Below are 19887 nucleotides of genomic sequence, written 5' to 3'. Positions count from 1 at the left end.
GTAGGATTACTAGCAGAATTACAATGTTACTATAAATCCAAAAAAGAGCACATTTTTATAAAAGGGGCAGATTTCAATTCTTCTTTCTTCTCATTTGTTCCTTTCTTTTTTGCATTTGATCTTGGGGAAATCCAAAAGTAACGGAAAGTAATGAAGTTACATTACTTCTATATATATATATATATATATATATACAACTGAATTTCCCCTCGGGGATTAATAAAGGTTCATTTTATCTTATCTTATTTTGAAACTCAGATCAGGTTACATTTTTTTACAGTTACCTCGTACTTGTAACGGAATACATTTTAAAGTAACCCTCCCAACCCTGCATGCACACGCACACACACACACACACACACACACACACACACACACACACACACACACACACACACACACACACACACACACACACACACACACACACACACACACACACACCACACACACACACACACACACACACACACACACACACACACACACACACACACACACACACACACACCACACACACACACACACACACACACACACACACACACACACACACACCACACACACACACACACACACACACACACACACACACACACACACACCACACACACACACACACACACACACCACACACACACACACACACACACACACACACACACACACACACACACACACACACACACACACACAGACAGCTTTGAGGCTATCTCTTGTTTCCCTAGTCAGCTTCAGTCACTGTTGCCTTGTTACACTTCTCATACAAGTCCAATGAAGCACAGAGACATGTGACACACACTTTCTCAGTGCTGCTATACTAGGGGTTTTGCCTGGTACTTTGATGTGGTAAGCAAAAGCCTGTTTGGCTGGTCAGCTCTGTTTCACACATTCTTTCAGAATACATTTTTAAAAAATCATAAAAAAGTGATTTATTTCCAGCAGAGGAGTCACTTTCTGACCTTGATTTCTTCCGACAGCAAAACCTGTTTCATATTCATGGAGTTTCACATGTTCACAGTGGGATCTGCCCTATACAACCACATGCTTCTTCTGTTCTTCTAAACAGCAGATCGGCACTACATGTACACATCTCTACGGTCCATGAGACCGGCAGCCGTGGAAACGACGCTCAGCAGAACCAAAGTAAACTATCTGTGAACTAACTGTTCCTGGTGCGGAAGAGAGTCTGTAACACTGTCATTCAAACACAATGCCTGCAATTCCCCTTTAAAAGCAGTGCGCTCTGTGCAGTGACGTGCTCTTTTACAGACATCAATAACAAACATACTTCCTGTATGTATGGAGAGAATAAGCAGACAGCTGTGTGGACATATTGACTCAACACACATCTCTCAGTGCAGACTCATGTAGACACAAGGCTGGAAAACATGACAGTAGGGAACATGTTTTAGTCTGATTATTCATTGTCATATGTAGAACATGTTTTAAACTATATCCGAGATTACTTTATCAAGTTTTTCTCAGATTGAACTGCTGTTTAAATTGGTAAAGGAAGGTTTATTTAAAGACTACTTACAATGTTATATCCATACACACTACATGACCGCACACCATGTGAGGCATTCCTCATACTGCATTCTGGGAAACTTGCAAATTCCTATAAATATTTGGAACAGTTCTGTTCCAAATAGTTCACTAAATCCATTAAAACAGCACAGCATTTCCATTTTAAATTCTGATATATTGCACATATTTTCTTTTTCATTGTAATTTGTTATTTTCCTATTGTACTCACTACTCAAAAACTAATATATATATATTTTAATAATATTATTATAAAATCATACAGATTTAGCAAGAAATGGAAATGTACAAAAAATATTAAATTAAAAAACAATTCAGATACGTCCCCAGCTGACACAGAAAGCGACTCAGGTTCTGGTCAAGGCTCTCGTCATCTCACGCCTAGACTACTGCAACTCCCTCCTGGCTGGTCTACCTGCATGTGCCATCCGACCTCTGCAGCTCATCCAGAATGCAGCGGCTCGTCTGGTCTTCAACCTTCCTAAATTTTCCCACACCACTCCGCTCCTCCGCTCCCTTCACTGGCTTCCGGTAACTGCTAGAATCCACTTCAAGACACTGGTACTTGCTTACCATGCTGCGAATGGATCTGGCCCTTCCTACATCCAGGACATGGTTAAACCGTACACCCCAGCGCGTGCACTACGCTCTGCATCAGCCAAACGACTCGCTGCGCCCTCGCTGCGAGGGGGACCCAAGTTCCCATCGGCAAAAACACATGGGTTTGCTGTCCTGGCTCCAAGATGGTGGAATGAGCTCCCCATTGACATCAGGACGGCAGATAGCTTGCACATCTTCCGGCGCAAACTGAAAACTCATCTCTTTCGACTCCACTTCGAGCGTTAGAACTATTAACGAAGCACTTTTATACTAATAAAGGACTGGCTTACCTAAAGCCAGTTGAGTAGCACTTGAAATGTTTGGCTCTATGAAACCTGATGTACTTATATGATTCTGTTTTCTTCAAGGTTGTGTCTTCCTGGTCGAATGTACTTATTGTAAGTCGCTTTGGACAAAAGCGTCAGCTAAATGCAATGTAATGTAATGTATAACTTACAAACATAATTAATTAATAATTAATTAATTTCTTAGTTTTACATATTCCTAAATTCCCTCCTTTTTTAAACCTTTTTTCCTTCAATTATGTTTATGTATGCACGCACCAATATACACTAGGGGTTTTACCAACTAATCGACTAGTCGACTAGTCCACGGTTTTTCAAAGTGGGGGCCGCGGGCCCCCGGGGTGCCGCCAGGGGGCACCAGGGGGGTCACGGAAATGTTGAGGGAAAGGGAAAAAAGGGGGTAAAATGTAATAAAAAAAATTAATATATGTTTTTTTAGATGTTATTAATAATTGCATATCTATCAATCTATGTGTCCTTTGATGCCCAATTGTTTAATATATTAATATATATTAAAAAACACGACCGCCCTTCAAGCCAATCAGAATCGAGCTGTCGCTACTGAGAGTGTAACTGAGTTGCTGTGTGAACACTAGCTAGCTACCTCCTGCTAAAGGATCAAATGGACAAATATCTTAAAAGAAAAACACCATCTGACGATCAGAATGAAGATGTCCCGGCTGCAAAAGATTCACAGCCACGGAATACCTGGCCGTCTAAAACTCGGAGGTATGAGCCATCATACATAAAGTTTGGTTTTACCGCAGCAAGTAAGAACGGCCGTGATGTACCTAAATGTGTTCTCTGCCTCGAGATCCTCGCCAACGAGTATCTAAAGCAGTGTTTCTCAAACTTTTTCATACCAAGGACCACTTAACCAATAAATAAACAAGGTGAAACTTAACCTTGCTCCATTCCGGAGATATTCCCGCGAGTGTGCGGAAAACTTAAATTGATTAATTAATTTCAAATGTTACCAATATACTCACGGACCACTAGGGGACGCGCCCTCACGGACCACCAGTGGTCCGCGGACCACACTTTGAGAAGCACTGGTCTAAAGCCATCTAAACTTCTCAAACAAAAGCACCCAGCTGAAGCTAATAAATCAATAGACTTTTTTTAAAGAAAAGAAGAGCACCTAGTGATGCAATCGGTTACTTTTAAGCAGCAAGCCGGCGTCCCTGAGTGGGCCTTGAAGGCATCATTTTTAGCATCATACCACATCGCCCGTGCAAAGAAACCGCACACAATAGGAGAGGATTTAATTCTACCAGCTACCATCGATATTGTTCGGGAAATGCTAGGTGAGGATGCTGCCAGCAAAATCAACGCAGTACCACTCTCAGATAATTCTGTGAGCCGACGGATTGGTGACAAGATGTATCTGCTCAGCTTTTGGAGCAAGTGAGAGCTAGCGAATATTTCGATCTGCAGCTGGATGAGAGCATGGATGTAGCAAATGTCGCAGAATTGCTTGCATACATCAGATTTATTTCAGAAGACAACTTTGTTGAGGAAATATTATTTTGCAAAGCACTGGAAGGTAGGACCACAGGAAGAGACATTTTCCAAGTTTTAGATGAGTACATCATCTCAAACGGACTTGACTGGTCTCGTTGTGTGGGTGTGTGCTCAGATGGGGCAGCGGCTATGACAGGCAAAAAAAGCGGAGTGACAGCTTTGATAAAGCAGAAGGCCCCAAATGTAGTGGCAACGCACTGCATGCTCCATCGGGAGGCACTTGTTGCTAAACGAATGGATGATGAACTACATCAGATACTACAGGAAGTTATACAAGTAGTGAATTTCATAAAAGCTCGGCCCTTAAAACACCGACTGTTCGCTATCTTGTGTAACGAGATGGGCGCAAAGTTTGAGGGGTTACTGCTCCATTCCAACGTGCGCTGGCTTTCCCGTGGGGCGGTGCTGAATCGTGTTTTTGAACTGCGAAGGGAGATCGGTGAATTCCTCTCTTCTGAAAATCATCAACTGGCTGGCCGTTTTTCAGATGCCTCATGGCTCCGGAAACTTGCATACATGTCGGACATATTCCAACATCTAAATGTCCTGAATAAGAGCATGCAGGGGCGCGAGACGTACATATTACATGTGCAGGACAAAGTACAGGCTTTTACAAAGAAAATCGCCCTGTGGTCGACCAAACTCAAGGAGGGAGTGACAGAAATGTTCCCACAGCTTCACCAAGCGCTTCTGTCATCCGGTGCTGATCCAGGCACCATTTCACCACTGATCCAGTCGCACCTTGCGCACCTGCAGGGATATTTCAAAGAATATTTCCCTGACCTGGAAGACAACTCAAATCAAAACTGGATAAGAAACCCATTTCCCCCAGGAGTAGGTGAGAGTATGGATCTTATGTCCCAAGAGAGACTTGACATGGCGAATGAATGGGAGTTGAAGGTGACATTTCAAGCTGTTTCACTCCCACAGTACTTGCTTTATGTCAAAAAAGACTATCCTGCACTGGCTGAGAGAGCTCTTAAATCCCTGCTTCCATTTGCCACCACATACGTCTGCGAGTCTGGCTTTTCTACATTGAAGGTATTGAAAACAAAGCACAGAGCACGTTTGCAAGTGGACAATGACATTCGTCTGGCACTGACAAACCTAAAACCTAGGATTGATAAACTGTGTAGGAGCCACCAAGCCCACCCCTCCCACTAGTGTGGGAACAGGTATACACAAAGAGACACATAGTGAAATGACAAGGACTGTTTATAACTGAAGACACACTGAATGTAATGAATAAATGGCAAAACAAACAAAACATACTGTACATGTTAACTATTAATATTACTGTTGAATAGTATGTAAAATATATTAAGAATATGTATTAAGAAGCTGTATGTTTAATTTCTTACATTTGCCATCATAATGTACACATCATTAAAAAAAATTGCAACAGGGGGGTCCCTGCCAGAGGATAATGCTATATGGGGGTCCTTGGCATGGCAAAGTTTGGGAACCCCTGCACTAGTCGACTACCTTTACCACTAGTCGGCGCTGTAGGCCCTAGTCAACTAGTCGTGAAAAAAATGGAGGTAAACGAGGTGCTGCAAAATGCTCCAAAACACATTCTTATGTATGGCAGTACTTCAACAAAGATGTAACCAACTCCACAGTGAAGTGTCAGTTGTGTACAGCTGTACTGAAGTACAACAAAAATACATCTGCTATGCGCAACCATCTGAAGATGAGACACCCGCTTGCCGACAGCTAGCACTAGCAGTAATGCTAGCACCAGTGAGCAACGGACCGGGTCAACAGTGATGTGGATGATGAGCTACGGGATTACTGCCAGCGGACACTGCATATCCCCACAATGGATAACCCACTGGAGTGGTGGGCAGAAAACGTGCACCGCGTCCCCCGTTTAGCCAAGCTTTCGAGGAGCTACCTGGCTATTCCAGCCACAGACACCCCGAGTGAGAGGGTTTTTTCCCTGGCAGGCAACACTGTCACCCGAAAGCGGTCAAGCCTCCTTCCCTCACATGTCGATGCGTTGGTGTTCCTCAACGCAAACCAAAAATCTGGAAAGGTGGACGTGGACGTTATCGTGGAGGACAGCGAGTAAAGTGTTGCGCAATGCGCTGTTGCGCACTGGATTTACGTAGCATTTCAGTAAACCGTTTTTTGCTGTCGATTTTGGTGAGTCCAGTTACTGTTTGTTATTTACTCAGCCATGTAACACAAATTAAAATGCAGTGTTTAATGTAACTGTATGAGTTCCAATATAAAATACAGTTGTACACCTCTCTTTGTGTGTCTTTATTATGACGTAACGACTAGTCGACTGCTATTTTGAAAAACGTGTCGACTAGTACATATTGGTAGTTGTGAAACCCCTAATATACACTAGACGTTGTGATTATTAAAAACAAAACTAATAAATGAAATGCCACAGGGTAAATTAAATCCAGAGTTTTGTTTAAAACAAATACATCCAAAGCAGCAACCGGCGTGTGTGGAGAGAGCAGAGCTCACACACTCCCCTCTCGCCCACCCTCTACTAATACACATGTGCATTGATCAGCGTGCTGCTGAGGCCTGGTCAATGACACTGATCACTGCAGCCTCTGACTCACAGCACAGAGACATATTATGCTGATTGATCGGGTTTGGTTGGGTAAACCACAGGCAGAGGAGAGTTTGACCCAGATGTGTTTCTGAACACCCGCAGGCATGTTTTCAAACTGAATATGAAAGTATTTAAATATACTCTGCAGGCTTGGAATTTCGTCATTTTAGGGGCAAGGCCTTTGGCCTTTGGTGTCACACATTTTTTTAGGGCACAAAGGCCATTGAGGGAAACATTTGGATTTGGAGCTTACAGATAAATAACTTCACTTTATGATAAGAAAAACACACGAATCACATGGAAAACAAATCACTTTTTTAATATCAATAATGTCAAACATTATAATCATATAGGCCTATGCCTCCTTAGTATTACCGTATATAAAATGAAATACTCTACTTTGAATAATTAGTGTTTGGTCAAACCTCCTTCAGACTATCGCTCCTGATATTCTACCGTTTCTCACCCATTTCATCAACACTTCTCTAACTTCTGGTCACTTTCCAAACAGTCTCAAGGAGGCAAGAGTAAACCCTCTCCTAAAGAAACCCACTCTCAACCCGTCCGATGTTATAAACTACAGGCCTGTCTCTCTCCTCCCGTTCCTGTCTAAAACACTTGAACGCGCTCTCTTTAAACAACTCTCCTGTTATCTCCATCAGAACAAACTTCTGGATCCGCACCAGTCTGGTTTCAAGGCAGGTCACTCCACAGAAACTGCCCTCCTTGCTGTCACTGAGGAACTGCACACGGCTAAAGCAGCCTCCCTCTCCTCTGTCATCATCCTTTTGGACCTGTCTGCTGCATTCGACACGGTGAATCATCAGATCCTCCTTCGCACTCTCCAAGAACTTGGAGTTTCAGGCTCTGCACTTTCCCTCATCACCTCATACCTCAAAGACCGCACCTACAGGGTTACTTGGAGAGGGTCCTAGTCCGACCCTTGTCAATTAACTACAGGGGTCCCTCAGGGCTCTGTTCTTGGTCCCCTCCTCTTCTCCTTGTACACAAACTCGCTCGGATCAGTCATTAGCCCGCATGGTTTTTCATACCACTGCTACGCTGACGACACCCAATTAATTCTGTCCTTTCCCCGCTCAGAGACCCAGGTCGTCGCACGCATCTCTGCTTGTCTAGCTGACATCTCTCAGTGGATGTCTGCTCACCACCTCAAGCTCAACCTTGACAAGACTGAACTGCTTTTCCTTCCGGGAAAAGATTGTCCCACTCTTTTTTTTTTTTTTTTTTATCTTTTAAGCTTTTTGACAGACATCACAATGGCAATACAGTAGGTACACCAGAGTTTCCGCTAGGATTTTTTCTCGCCGGTCAAATGTCCGGACAGAATTTATTTTACCGGACAAATTTGAAACTTACCGGTCATGTTTCAATAATAATAATAAGAATTGTGTAGCAGAGTTTCCGTTAGCAGGTAATTACCGGATTAGGACCGGATATGCTGATGTTTAAAACTCAGTTAATGGGAGTCATTTTTATATTGCTTCAGTTTATAAACGTAACAGATCGGAAAAATTCAGATTCATTTTTCAATAAATGATTCCGCATACAACAAACAACATAATTATTACATTCAAATAAACTACTTTTAGTAGATGAAGTACATTATTCAAAAGTTTAAATTAACTTTGAATAATAACACGGGAGAAACGGATCCTCTCTTTTCCCCTCTCCCTCCCTCTCTCTCTCTCCTGACAGCCCATCAGTTTCTCATGCAGCTCACTAAACAGTGGGCGGGGCTTCAGGTGATTATGCAGCAGCTGATCTGATCTCTCTTTCTTGCGTCCGGTTACACTTCACTCGCGTTTATGTCCATATCGATCAGATCTAGCTCTCCTGATCGGCCTTTATAGAGAGCACAGATCAAATTATTAAGAGTGAATATCGGCCGATAATGATCGGCAGCCAATCGATAGGAGCATCGGACATTTTGACCGGCAGGTTTTGAATTTACCGGTTTTTATAAAATGTTACCAGCTAAAAACCGGTAATTACCGGCTAACGGAAACCCTGAGGTACACATGTATAGAAGATGGTCTGTAGGAAAATTAAATAGTTACCTCACCCCTCCCTCCCACCCCCCACCCTGACCCCTATGGGCTATGATCACATTATAAACAAGACATAAATCAAAAAGTTACAAAACATAAAACACCAGCAAAAAACAAAAAAAAGAGGGGTAGAAATTACATGAAATACAAAGACCAATAACTGAAAAATACAGGTGCTTCTTCATGTTAATAGTCAGTAAAAATAAATACCAGGGAAATAACGGTACTGCAAGTTACATGAGGAAACAGAGAAGACAAAAAAAGTAATGGTCAATGTATTAGGGAGATAAGGAAAGGGGGAAGTGAAGGTCTCTCCTCCCCCCCCACCGGGTTCACTCACACCTCATCAGCATCAGGGTTGATTGTAAGGTCATTGATTAGCAGTAGTAAGGGAGTCCAGGTCTTATGAAAGAGTGTCAGGGATCCTTGTAGTGAAAATCGTATATTTTCGAGATTAATACACTGTAATAGTTCCTGTATCCACCTGTCATGTGTGGGTGGGGAGACGTGCTTCCACTTAAGAAGAATGGAACGCCTAGCCAGCAGGGTTGTGAAGGCGATGACCAGCGGAGTCGTGGTGGGCATGTTCTGTGTTGGGGGGACGCCGAACAAGGCAGTTAGAGGGTTACGGGGTATGGGTGTGTTAAGGGCCTGCTCAAGGGTTTTGAAAATACTAGACCAGAAGGCATTCAGGCTGGGGCATGACCAAAACATATGTGTGTGATTGGCAGGAGATTGCTGGCATCTGTTACAGGCATCGTTTCTAAGAGGAAATATTTTGGCTAGTTTAGCATTGGTAAAGTGAGCCCTGTGGAGCACCTTACACTGCATTAGACCATGCCTAGCACAGATAGATGAGGTTTGCACCAAACGAAGAATGTCCCTCCACTTACTGTCAGATATGTCTACACCCAACTCACCCTCCCAGGACTCTTTTATAGATGTAGTAGAGGCTAGGTCAAAGGAGGCAAGTTTCCCATAAATAGTAGATACCAGCCTTTTTTGGTCACAATCAAGGGTGAGAAACTGGTCAATTCCTGACTCAGGGGGGCGGTTGGGAAAATGGGAAAATTGCTTTTGAGCAAAATGCCTAATTTGGAAGAAGCGGAAAAGATGACTGTTTGGCAGGTGATATTTGGCTGACAAGGATGCAAAGTCAGAGAAAACCCCATCCTTGTAAAGATTACTGATTGTGACAAGCCCGTTGGCAGCCCACATTCGGAAGGTGGGGTCCGAGCAGGATGGAGAGAATGAGTGATTATTTAGAATCGGAGCTTGGATTGAGGCTCTGTGTAAGCCATGTTGCCTTCTGAATTGAAGCCAAATCTTAATAGTACTGGTAACAATTGGGTTGACTGAGATTTTGTGCGTCATTACGGGAAGTTGGGAGCAAATCACAGAGTGTAAGGAGCTAGAGGAGGAGGAGATCTCCATGTGAACCCATGGTGGGCTGGAGTTAGGAGTCTTGGGGCCAGTCCAGTAAAGGAGTCGGCTAATATTAGAGGCCCAGTAGTAGTGACAGAAGTTCGGGAGTGCCAAGCCGCCCTCCGACTTGGGGAGCTGAAGAATTGATTTTTTAAGACGGGCGGGTTTGTCATCCCAAATAAACGCATTTAGTTGACTGTCAAGACTGGTGAAAAAAGATTTATTGATGCAAATTGGGATATGCTGGAAGAGATATAAGAACTTCGGCAGAATTACCATTTTAATAAGATTGACACGGCGAACAAGGGATAAGGGAAGGGAAGACCACCTAGATAGATCCGATTTGCATTTAGCTAAGAGTCGTTGGAAATTTTTGGGAAACAGATCTTTAAAGGAGCTGGTGATGGATACTCCAAAGTATCTGAAGCCGTCTGATGCAATATTAAAGGGAAAAGCGGTTGGGGGGAGTGTCTTCGCCAGTTGGTTTACAAAAAATTGTTCGCTCTTTTGGAGATTTAATTTGTAGCCTGATAAACGACCAAACTGCTCAAGGATTGAAAATATAGGAGGGAGAGAGGACACAGGATTTGAGACGTATAGGAGAAGGTCATCCGCGTAAAGGGAAAGTTTGTGAACTACCATGGCGAGTGATGCCCTCAAACCCATTGTGGCCTCTGAGCCATATAGCTAGAGGCTTGATGGCTAAATTAAACAATAGGGGAGAAAGCAGTCAGCCCTGGCGTGTCCCACGTTGGAGAGGGAAGGTAGACGATTGAATGCCATTTGTGTTTACCGATGCAGAAGGGGAGGCGTATAAAAGTTTAATCCAAGAAATAAATTTGGAGTCAAAGCAACATTTTTCTAAAATGAAGAACAAGTAGCTCCACTCCACCCTATCAAAAGCTTTTTCCGCATCGAGTGAAACTATGACTTCAGGGACATTGGACGGGGGCGAGAAAATAACATTAAGTAGCCTCCTGGTATTGAAGAAAGAGTGTCTCCCTATCATAAAGCCTGTTTGGTCAAGCGGAACTATAGAAGGTATCACGAGTTGGAGGCGGACGGACAAAATCTTAGCCAGTATTTTACAATCAACATTTAGGATGGAAATTGGTCTGTAGCTGCCACAAAGAGTAGGATCTTTATCCTTCTTCAATAGTAGAGAGATGGATGCCATGGATAGGGTTTGAGGTAATCGGCCTTCTTTAAGGGAATTAAATTAATTCTATATAATTGTAATTATACATCCTTGCTAGAATTGGGGCCAAAATAAACAAATACGCCTTGTAGAATTCGACTGTGAAGCCGTCCGGACCAGGGGATTTCCCATTTTGCATAGATTTGATGACTTCCTGTATCCCCCATTCCGCCTGCGTTAACTACGTCAATTTGGGGGAAAGTTAAGGAGTCAAGAGGATTTGGGTTTATTGTGCCAATTGTGGGGCATTCAGAAGTGTACAAATTATTGTAAAATTCAAAGAAAGACTTGTTTATGTCAATCGGGTCAGAGACTAAATTGCCTTCGGGCGACTTTACTTTGGGGATTAATCTGGAGGCGTTAACTGCCCGAGCCTGTTGAGCCAGAAGCCTCCCAGCCTTGTCCCCCTGTTCAAAAAAGCGCTGCTTAGTTTGCCTCAGTTGTCTCTCCGCTACGCTCGTCATTAAAAGGTCATGTTCCAAATGTAATAATATGCGTTTTTTATATAAGGTCGGTGAGGGGGAGGAGGAACACGTTTCATCCATTCGGAGAAGTTCTTCCAAAATTGCCGACAGCCGAACCCTTTCATGCTTTCTTAGTTTGAAAACATACGATATAACCAGCCCACGAACATAGGCTTTGAGAGCCTCCCACACTGTTCCACAACTTACATCAGCAGTGTCATTAATTTCGATATATAAACGAATCTGTGAATTAACAAAGTCCTTAAACTTGTCATCTGACAGCAGGTGGGAACTGAACCTCCACAACTTAGCGGGAATAACACTAAGAGGGAAGTGGATGTCAATTGATACAGGAGCGTGATCTGAGGTGGCTATAGGATGGTATTGACACGCGCTGGCAAGGGTAGCAAGCTGTCATCAAGCAGAAAAAAATCTATTCGCGAGAATGTGTGGTGGACGTGTGAGAAAAAAGAGAAAGCTTTACTTTGAGGGTTTTTAAATCTCCAAGGGTCTGAGATTCCTAATTGTGCTGCATAATTTGAGACTACATTAGCAGATTTTGAGAGAGTGCCAAGCTTAAGGGATGACCTGTCGAGGTGCACATCTTGAATCAAGTTAAAATCTCCACCCATGATTATGCGGTGATTGTCTGCGTTCGGGATTTTAGCAAAAAGGTTCATAAAGAATTGGTCATCATCCCAGTTGGGTGCGTAAACGGAAACGAAAATTACAGGCATGCCCTGCAAGACACCTGAAACTATGACGTAGCGGCCATTATTGTCGAGAATAGTAGTTGTTGGTACGAACATCACACTCTTGTGAATAATAATGGCAGCACCTCTGGCTCTACTAGAAAATCTTGAGTGGAAGTAATGGCCCATCCACGCCCGCTTGATGCAAAGGGTGTCAGACGTTTTAAGGTGTGTTTCTTGTAAAAATATAATGTCCCCTTTAAGATGTTGCAGTTGAGTCAAGACCTTACCAATTTTAATAGCTTTGTTCATTCCTCTGGTGTTCCAGGAGATCAAAATGCCTTTTTCTTAATGTCTTTCATTTTTTGTAAAGCACTTTGAATTGCCTTGTGTTGAAAAGTGCTATATAAATAAACTTGCCTTGCCTTGCCTTGTAATATATTACTTTTTTTTAAAGTAATATGTAATATGTAATATATTACTTTTTTTTAGTAATGACCCCATCTCTGTTTGGTACTGTAGCTTGCCTCTCCTGGCCCGGGCCTCGCGGATAATTTTCTCCTTCTGCTGGTACCTGTGGACGCGGATGATGACCGGCCGTGGCCTTTGCCCGGGCTTGGGCTTGTCGGTGAGTGAGCGGTGGGCCCTGTCGCACTCCGGCGGCGAATCAAGGACGCCCTCACCAAATACCTCCATCAGCAGCTTCGGGAAGAATGTCGAGGGATGAGGGCCCTCAATGGATTCTGGCAAACCGACAATTCTTATATTGTTGCGCCGGCTGCGGGACTCGAGATCAGTGATTTTGGCCAGCAGTTTAACATTGCTGTCCGTTAGCGTAGCACAAGTAGCCTCCAGGGCTAACATGCGTACGTCCTGCAAGTTAGCATTGGACTCGAGCGAAGCAATTGTCTGCTGTGTCAGACACAGTCGCTTGGATTCGGTCTAGTTTTGCTTCGAGAGTTGAGATGGCAGACTTAAAGTCGGCAGAGAGAGCTCTACGGTGGTCTTCAAGGAGTTGAAGACCACCGTAGAAGACCAATTGTTGCTGCTAGCTAGCTCGGGGCTATCGGTCCTGGCGGTTTGTTCTTTTTTGTTGCTAGTCGCCGGTTTGGACGGCATACTACGGTGGCGTTGTGAGTGGAATAATATTAATGTTCACTTAAATGTAAGTTAGAGAAGAGTTATGGGCTTCACAAAAGTTACAACACAAAAGTTTGCGGGAGCAGAACTACGCACGTTTCTACTCTGTCATGCCCAACCGGAAGTCCGATTGTCCCACTCTTGACCTAACAATCAACATCGGCACCTCTGTTGTTTCCCCGACTCAGACTGCAAGAAATCTGGGTGTGATCCTAGATAACAAACTGTCCTTCACTGCAAACATAGCTGCTACAACCCGCTGCTGCAGATACACGCTTTACAACATCAGGAGGATACGTCCCCAGCTGACTCAGAAAGCGACTCAGGTTCTGGCCCAGGCTCTCGTCATCTCACGCCTAGACTACTGCAACTCCCTCCTGGCTGGTCTACCTGCATGTGCCATCCGACCTCTGCAGCTCATCCAGAATGCAGCTGCTCGTCTGGTCTTCAACCTTCCTAAATTCTCCCACACCACGCCGCTCCTCCGCTCCCTTCACTGGCTTCCGGTAACTGCTAGAATCCACTTCAAGACAATGGTACTTGCGTACCATGCTGCAAATGGATCTGGCCCTTCCTACATCCAGGACATGGTTAAACCGTACACCCCAGCACGTGCACTCCGCTCTGCATCAGCCAAACAGCTTGCTGCACCCTCACTGCGAGGGGGACCCAAGTTTCCATCAGCAAAAACACGTGGGTTTGCTATCCTGGCTCCAAAATGGTGGAATGAGCTCCCCATTGACATCAGGACAGCAGAAAGCTTACACACCTTCTGGCGCAGACTGAAAACTCATCTCTTTCGACTCCACTTAGAGCGATAGAACTATTAACAAAGCACTTATATACTAATAAAGGACTGGCTTATCTAAAGCCAGTTGAGTAGCACTTGAAATGTTTTTTGCTCTATGAAACCTGATGTACTTATATGATTCTGTTTTCTTCAAGTTTCTATTTTGTTGGTCGAACGCACTTATTGTAAGTCCCTTTGGATAAAAGCGTCAGCTAAATGCAATGTAATGTAATGTATGTTTTCTATCTACAAAAAATCTAAAATTCTATTAATATGTAACAAATATATTCAATTTCAGGGCAGAGGAAACAGCCTTCAAGCGTCAAACTCTGCACATACATCATTCAGCAGTGCACAGTCAAGCTCCAACATTCAACTGTATGAACATGCAATACTTTGAAATGCAAAAGTGCGTGTGTGTGTGTGTGTGTGTGTGTGTGTGTGTGTGTGTGTGTGTGTGTGTGTGTGTGTGTGTCTCTTTAATCAATTTTTTCAACTCGAGCGTCAAATTTGCGTAACGCGTTCTCGCGGTAGCCAATTAGCAGTGAGGATCTCAGCCACTGACGTTGAATCAGAAAACCAAAACATTAGCCGTTAGCTGTTAGCAGCTCCTCATATCTGTTCAGAAACTGGACAAAAGTTAGACATGTACAAACCACAGGCTGTCTGTGTCAAGGCGAATACAGTCGCTGCTTTATTTCTGTCTTTAGGACGTTGTTGTGAGTTTGGACAGAGCATATACAGGTTAGTTTAGCCTGATCGATCCGACATTCAGAAAACACGCATTTTAAAAGGTTTTTCGCCTGCCGTCTTGTCTGCACACTTGTCAAAGCATTAAAGCATGGTTTTTACTAACCGTTATCAGTATGTTGTTACTTCGGCATCATTTTGAAACGTGCATTACAATTAAATTACGGTAAAATATGTTAATTTTGTTGTAGTTGGTTTCCACCACAGTATTTACATCAGAGGTGCCCAGTACGTCGACGGGGGCAATGCTGGTAGATCGCGAGTCATTCATACAAAAAAAAAATCCAGCCCCGTTAAAATAGACAAAACAGGTTTTGATCCCTCCTCCCTTGGCCTCCCTACCACTTAATTCAGGAGTTTACTTGATTGACAGAAAAAACGACCTATCGCTTTCCAGTCTGTTAACCCAGAATGCAAAGCGATACAAAATCAGTCAAGTGCTGGGAAAACTCAAATTAAGTTAAAGAGACAAACAAGAGACAAAAAACCAGCTAAAAACATACCACTTCCACCCAGAATGGGAGGAAGAATATTTGTTTGTGATGTCACATTCAAAGGTTATTTGCCTTATTTGTAAAGCAAGCGTCGCTCTGCCAAAGAAAGGTAACGTGGAGAGGCATTATCGGAGTGTTCACAAAGCATATGACAGCGACTTCCCTCCGAGTAGTGAGTTGAGAAAGAGAAAGGTCATGTATTGTTGCTACAAAAACATTATCTCGCAGTCTTAGCGTCGCCAACTCGTTTCTAACATGCAAAAAGACAACAAAAATGCATCTATGGTCGGTGTTTTTTTCGACCTTTCCAATCGAGACGGGATCTCTCTCTCTCCCCCGTCTGTGTGTGAGGGGGCGGGGCAGTTTACACACACGCGGCTGCTACATCCAGTAACACACGGCGGGGATGGCGGAGAGAAGCCTCCAAAGTGTGGTTAAATGTTACCCGTCTTGAGGTGGACAATGCTCGTTGCCAAGAGTGTTTAGCATGTAAGGGCGGTAACACGAGCAATTTGTCTAAACATTTAGAAAAAGTGCTCCACATTCAGACGGAGGAATGCACCGGGTTCCACTGTCTTTCTAGTAGCTCTGTAGCCCCATCCACGAGTAACTTTTCCACGTCAGGTATTATGTATGCTAGCAGCAACACACGGAGTTAACTCAATTATACAAACATGGGTTAATGATTAGAGGTAACTGAGTTATTTATTTTGTTAAAGTTTCAGCTATTCTGTTTACAGTTCTGTGATCAGATTATTTAATACGATTTGTTAAAACATTGTTGTTTCTTTTGATGTGAAATATTATTTATTTAATTTAAATAAAAAGCAATGTTAATTTTGTTCACAATTTGTTAAGTTAATTTAATAATATATGTATTTTTGAATCAAGTATTCATCTTTATTGCATTAGTAGTAATAGTCAGAATAGTCGATTAATTAATCGATAGATTAATCGATTATCAAATGAGTCGTTTGTTGCAGCCCGATTGTAGTTATCCCATGTATAAATAAAACGTGTTATTCAGCAACCCTTGCAATTTGGGATTTTATTTTTGGTTGGTAGACCTCGGTGAGCTGGTCATTTCAAAAGTAGCTCACCAGCCAAAAAAGTGTGGGCACCCCTGATTTACATGGATATAAGCCCCGCCCCCTCTCCAGCACATCCTGTTTGAATGACAGAAGTATACACAGCTGACACCCGCGGTGAAACTCCAGCGATTAGAGCAATGCGAATATTCGCATCGTGTCCGTTGTGAACGCAGCATAATGCAGTTCAGAAACCACTGTTCTGACGCTTTTAAAGCAACTTCGAGATTTTAACAGTGTGAGGGGCACACAGGCCATTGTGGCCGTAGGACATGCAATTATTTGTGGGGCATAACGGCCAGACCGAGGAGCAACGACGGCCATGGCCGCCATGAAATTCCTACCCTGATACTCTGGTGGTTTGTTTAAAAATCTGTCTCACCACTCCTATTTGTTGCCCCGATATTTTTCCTGGCAGCACTGTTGCATTTCTCATGAATTAAATGTGATTACAATGCTTCTTTCACAGATATGAAAGTTGAAACTCAGGAAATACATTACTCACAACTTGTAAGTAAGGTGGCTGTAAATAAATAGACATATTTCAAGCTTACCACGAGCTGAAGAGTTTGATATTAAAAATATATTTGAGCGGATCATTTCTTTAATATTCTTGGGTTTCAATTTCAAACATATGGACCAGACGTAACAATCCACCAGGGACTGGCACTTTGAAGCTCCTTATTATTGCATAATTGGCAATCATAAGCTAACATGTGACTTGTTGTGGTAACATTAGAGTTGGACAGGTGCTTTTTAAATAGGCAGCAACCTTTGTGAAGATTGTTCTTTTTATCAAATGTAAAAATGCTTTTACACAATGCCACTGAAATTAAATGTGTGCAAAAAGCCAGTTTCCGCTGTTCTGCATTTACAAAGAGAACAGCATTGCTTCATTTATTGAAGCGGAGTAATGCATCTGACCCCAATACTCAACTATTTCCCACGCTGGAACCAGATCCACTTAGTTTCTGCCGTGGCTCCAGTAGCCACGATCAGATCCACATCCGACAATTCCAGTGATAGTAGGTTCCTACACGCTAGTAATCCTCACAACCTTTTCGGAAGTTTTTGACTTAATGTAGTGGCCAATTGTCCAAAAGAAAGTTAATGTTCAAAGGCCACTTAGTCTAGGACGCGAGTTCGAGTATATTCAAGAAATCAGATACTTGCACGTTCCATTCAGGTGCTTTATTGAGAGGTTCAATAGATCAGCTGGCGGCCCACTGCCGACGTGCAACATTTGCACGGTATTTAAACAAATAAACAAACAAGATCCCTCGGTCTTACGGATGTGTGTGGTCAAAAACTTTTTCCAACTTCCTCTCTAGACTTCCTGCTGTGTCATGCTGGCAGCGTCATTTATACCTGAGCACTCTCCTACGATTGCTTTTTATAAATAATAACAAAACGTAAACTAGAGCTGTCCATAAGCAAGATAACACGTTACAAAACAGTAAAATAATAATTCATAGTTATTCAGCTCATTTAAGTTAAATTAAAGAATATTCAATTGGCTCACAAAACCATAATTCATTACCATAAAATAATGTGCCTAAATGGCTCTTACACACAGACACAGTAGATGATGCCTGGACACAAACATATTTGAGTGTTTGTTTTAAATATCTGATTTTGAGAAAGAAATATTATTTACTGATGCCTGAACTTGGCTTTAGTGTCATTAAAGCAACTGCAGTGTTTCCCCTATATACAAATAGCAGTGGTGCAGCCAGGTACGCCAGCCAGGTACCCAATGTTTGTTATGTAGATTTGTAGTATTTGTGTTACTGTATGTTCAATAAAGGTGTATTTTTCCTAAATCTTGAGACATTGCCACTGTATGTACTGGCAGGTCCGATTTTTGACATATGCGCTGTAAGTGAAGAAAGTGGGGGATGTTGGCTTATCAGGCGCCCGCAGCTCAGAGCCAAAGTGCGAGCGTGGGAGCGAGAGAGCGAGCGAGGGAGAGAGAGAGGGCGCACCGGTACCGGCGCTGTTGTTATTAGAATCTGGTGCTACCTGCGCTAACGGATATAAGAAGTAGATGTTTCTTCAACCATGGTGGAGGAGAGCTCTCCTGTCAGACTGAGAGGCTCAGTGAGGTAAAGGACTCTCTGAGTGTTTAGATAGTTAATTTTAGTCTAAGTTATCTCAGTGGGTCTCAAACAAATATGTGTTTACAAATTATGTAAACACATATTTCCAAGGCACTCCTTTATAATTATTAGGATAAATAAAAACAGGTTTGAAATCATTCCAATGTATACTATAGGGCAGTAAACCAAAAATATCGTTTAAAGTTGGTGAGATACAAAAATATGCAGAAATTAATAAATGTTAACTGGTAAAATAAGATATAAATGAACAACAAAAATAAAATAAGTTACATTTATTTGTTATTGGCTATGGTAGGTTATTGGTTATGTTCACATACTTATTTGATTATTAAAATGTAAACCGATCTTTTTCATATGGGTGTTTTAGAGTTGTACCCCCTAGATCAGGTCTCTAGTAATTGTGTGCTCAAAGTGCACCAGATTGAAGCATTTCACTTTAAAATGTTCAAAAAAAATCTTCCCGGGGGGACATACCCCCAATTAAAACATGTTCATACAATACTGAATACATTTGAAGCCATTTTGACATATATGACCTATGTCAATACGTTTCTGTCTTTGTAGTGTATTTGTCTTTTGTAGAGATTTTTCATTTATTCTTTATATATAAAATCTCGCCTAGGGCAGCAAATTGGCTAGAACCGGCCCTGGTACTAGGCCTCAAGAGCCTTTCTTGTGCTGGCAGACACATAGAAACAAATTGGCGGTGCGCACTTCACACACACTAAAAAATTCCACGCGCTCACATTATGCTTGGCCCACGTGCCTTAGCACCGCTGCTATGACTCCATCCTAGAGGAAACACTGAACTGCATGACTTTTGAATCAGGTTCAGCCTTCCAAAAGCACAAATCATACACCAAAGTTTACTTTATTTACTATAATTCTATTATGTATCATTACTTTCTAACCCTTCTAAGAAAAGTAGACTCATACATGAATCAATGAAATAGAAGACTAGGCCCGATATGTGTATCACCATCATCATAAAATGTTAAGTGCAGTCATCAGACTGGACAGCATTTATCCTGACAGAAGGACAGTATGGGCTGAGTCTTAACAAAGGTCCTCCATTATGGTTCAAATATCAGCAGGACTCTGA

General features: G+C 42.6%; 1 protein-coding gene across 5 annotated transcripts in view; it reads right to left on the bottom strand.

Annotated features, from left to right (window-relative positions):
- LOC117558883 (cadherin-2-like) overlaps positions 1 to 19887 on the bottom strand; it is a 159995-nt gene that overhangs the window by 112989 nt on the left and 27119 nt on the right. The window lies entirely within an intron of this gene.

The sequence above is a fragment of the Gymnodraco acuticeps genome, unplaced genomic scaffold (genome assembly GCF_902827175.1).
Source record: "Gymnodraco acuticeps unplaced genomic scaffold, fGymAcu1.1, whole genome shotgun sequence".
Taxonomy (NCBI): Eukaryota; Metazoa; Chordata; class Actinopteri; order Perciformes; family Bathydraconidae; genus Gymnodraco; species Gymnodraco acuticeps.
Note: the sequence above shows the minus strand (reverse complement) of the source record. Positions and strands in the feature narration are given on the sequence as shown.